Source organism: Amblyraja radiata, chromosome 32 (genome assembly GCF_010909765.2).
Source record: "Amblyraja radiata isolate CabotCenter1 chromosome 32, sAmbRad1.1.pri, whole genome shotgun sequence".
NCBI lineage: Eukaryota > Metazoa > Chordata > Chondrichthyes > Rajiformes > Rajidae > Amblyraja > Amblyraja radiata.
The window spans coordinates 31,053,032-31,056,956 of record NC_045987.1 but is presented as its reverse complement, the minus strand read 5'-3'; positions in this window follow the sequence as shown (position 1 = coordinate 31,056,956).

Genomic DNA, 3,925 nt, shown 5'->3' with positions numbered 1-3,925 from the left:
CAAGATTCACCTCCAACCTGACCCAGGCGAGACTCTGCGTCCCTCAGCTCCCTCTCAAGCTTCTCAACCGCTGAGTCCCGCCGCCCGGTCGACCCCCACGTGTATTCCTTACAAAAAATACGGATGTGAGCTTTCCCCACATCCCACCACTGCCTAAGGGAAGAGAAGCACCTCTGCCTCTCTCTCCACCTCACCCAAAACCGACTGAATGACTCCCGGAAACACCGATCCTCCAGCAGCCGGTTATTAAATTGCCAGTACGCAGACCCGGCCCGAGCGCACGCTGGATTAAAATCCGCACGCACCAGACAATGGTCCGAGCATGGCACCAGCTGCATTGAGGCCGCTGAGACACGGGAAACAAACGCTCGGGAGATATATATTCGATCAATGCGGGATCCACCGCCCTCAGACCTCCGCGAAAAAGCAGTGGAGTCTGGGTTGAGGTCCCGCCACACATCAACCAACTCAAAAGAATCAATCAACCCTCTCAGCTTCTTCGCTACAGCAGGGGCACACTGAGTACCAGAACGATCTCGCACCTCAAGTGTGCAGTTAAAGTCCCCCCCAAGGAAGACACACTCTCCCCTATCAATAGTGCTCAACAGAGCACTCACCTCCTGAAGTAGGCCTGCCTGCATCGTGCCGGAGCTGGGGGCATACACGTTAATGAAATGCAAAGGCATGCCATCCAGGCTCACGGCCAGATGGAGCAAACGTCCTGGCACAACTTCTTGCACTTTTATAATATTGGGCAAGAAATTCTGAGCCAACAGAATGGCCACCCCACTCGAATTTGAGCTAAGATGACTCATATAGACCTCACCTTCCCACTACAATCTCCAGGTGGGTTCATCACTGACAACAGTATGCGTCTCCTGCAGAAAACACACTGCAAATTTCCCCTCCCTAAGGACCGATAAAAGCTGGAATCTGCGAAAACTCGCTCTACTCCCGTTTAAATTTAGGGTAACTAATGTGAATGCACTGGTACATTAGTTTGAAATCCACCCACTTCTCCTGGGCTCCGTAGCCCTCTCTCTTAGGAACTCCAAAAAGCCCCTAAGCTGGCCCTGCTCAGAGCCTGGAAGACCACTATCCTCGCTGGCAAGGATAGCCTCGAGAGTTTCAACTAAGGCCGACAGATCACCCCACCGTCTCTTAGCAGCCTCAACCTTTGTTTTGTTGCTGCGGCTTGTTTTTAGGAATTCCAGCAACTCGCAGATAACAATTGCATGAGACTCGTCCTTGGTTCCTGGGTTATCGGCCAAGTTTCTCGCACCTGACACAACACGCTCAGCATCACCAAGGTCATTTTCAGAAGTCGAAAGACCAGAGCTCTCTGGAATTTCGCCAACCCCTTCACACAAACTGGCCCCATCCCTCTCCCCCTCCTCCGACATGTCACCACCCCCAGGATCAATGCCGGGGAAGGGTCCCGAAGCCCCTATCCGCATCACGCAGCCCACTGCCTGGCTGGGCTCCTGCGCTCTGTCCTCACCCTCCACATCTGGGCCTGGGGAAGAGAAAACAAGAGGCACCCCCAGGGTCTGTGGTAAACTGGCACCCCCAGAATCCGAAAGAAGGTCGCTGCCCGAATCAACTCCGACCTCCACAGCACCGAAAGCACCCCCTCCACTGGCAACACCCAGAGGCTCTCCACCAGTCTTTTTCTCTCCCCTGCCAACTCAGCCGGCAGTACAATACACACCTCGGCACCTCCACTGGCTCCAATATTGAGCACTGATTGGTACACCATTCCCCCCGGCCCCCCTCCCTCGGGCTGACTCTGCTCATCCCCCGTCTCAGGGTCCACACTACCAGGGGAGCTTACCCCACCCTCCTGCGTGCTAACACCCTTAGTAGGCCTCTGAAACGAGGGGACCTCCTCCGACCCAGAGGACGCAACCCCAGGGGAGCCAAGATCAACACACGATGAGATACCTCCCTCGGAGGGCCCCTGTGATGAAAGAACCTCCCCCCGCCCAGAGGACACAGCTCCAGAGGGGTCTACCCCGTCACCTGACCCTATGGTACCCTCGAGAGAACCCTGAAGCGGAGGCTCAACCTCCAACCCAGTAGACGTCATTTCCTGACCTCCACCCACATCGGTGGTGGAAGGACTGGAAAACTGCACCCCCCCTTACTTTGGACTCACGTCCATGCTCTTCCTCGCCAGGCCCAATCCTCCTTTTTGTCCCACTAGCATGCGGCGGTGTGGTGACCTCCATAAAGGAAGGGTCTTCCGCCTCCACACTACCCCCAGCCACTTTACCACCCGCACGTGTTACCTTCCCTACTCCCGTCAGAGCCACCTCAGCTCCTTGCTGGGCCACGGCAGTTTCACTCTGGGCCTCCCTGGAGCTAACAGGCACCTCTTGGGTGATCTCCGCACTCGGCAGTTGCACACCCATCTGCTTTTGACTCGCTTGGGTGATCTTTTTCTGCTTTTTCTTCCTCTTCTTCAGCTGCTCCCATTCCTCTCCTCCCTCCCCCTGTGCCTCACCTTCAGCCACCCCCACATGTTCAGAATGTAGGGGGTGGGGGCCTCGCTGCCCCGGGTCCCCAAGGCGGAAACTACAGACCCAGAAGGGCTATCCCCACTGCCCCGGATCACCGAGGCAGTGCCAGCAGCCCCAGCCAGGTCAGCGATTCCACCCCGCCCCTCCGAGGCATGACGAGCCACCGCTGATGGGCCAGCAGTGCGTTCCTGGGCCGCTGCGCTAGAGGTTCTGGCAGCGACCCCATGATTAGGACATTCCCTACGGAGATGTCCATAACCACCGCACGCATGACACCGTGCCTTTCCCCAACTCCAATGCACGGTTCTAGGGAGACCCCTACACTCCACCTCGAAACTCCCCTCATCGCCTTCCCCCTCCCCCACCTTTACAAACACCCTCCTTTTGAAACTGAGAATCCCTTTTTCCTCCGGGTCCCCCCCAGGGTGCATGAGCCTAAAGCACTTAGACCGCACCTCCCCAATCTGAGACAGGTGTGGAATGAGTGTCGCATCCGGAATACATGTAGGGCAACTCCGCAGGAGAACCGGTCTCACCCTGGACACCCATGGGTCCACCTGTATATGGACCCCCCCCACTGAAATCCCCCTCTCCACCACTGTGGCCACATCCTCCCGTTTCTTCAATATCATCTCAACCTTCCCCTCTCGAGCTCGGAAGAGACAATAGCCCCCCTACCAAGAAGGGCATTCATAGCCTTCGTAATTGCTCCCCTGGACATCTGGGGCCCCGTTTGAACCGAGATACCAAAACTGTCCCAGTCCAAGTCAACATAAGGCTCATGTTCAGATGGCCTCGCTTCCGCTGCTGATGTCGCTGCTGCGTAGCTCCTCACCTTCTGCCGCGCCCCCGCCATCGCCATCCGGGCAGAGGCACAAACCAGCTCCCGTCCCTCCAGCAGCTCAGCAAATTAAATCCCCAGGGACAGTCACAGTCCAAAGCAATCCTCAAAAAGCAAAGTCCTCCAGCTGAAGAAGGAAAGTTCCAAACTCGTCCACTCCAGAATGCCAGGTCGCCCTTTCTTGCCGAACACAAAAGCACCGTCTTCACATTAAGCCAGGCAGCCGCACTGTGCAAAATGACTTTAGGGCAGAGAATCAGTGCCAAAACACCGCAAAGGCACCGAAAAACTTCAAACCCTCGATATCCAGGCACTCTTGGCAGTCCGCCAATGACAGCCGCACCCTGCTCCCTCGACAATGCAGAAAATTATCAAGGGATTTTCACGCTAAATGGAGGAGTCTTTAAAGCATTGGAAAGTTTCAACAGTCCAACAATAAGTCAGACTATGAATCCCCACTGCCTCTGTTCCTTTCCCAGCGACAGAATCCTTCAAAGGCTGCTTAAAAACTTCTCAGCCACTGGAGCTGAGACAGACACAACCTCTCTCTCTCTCTCTCTCC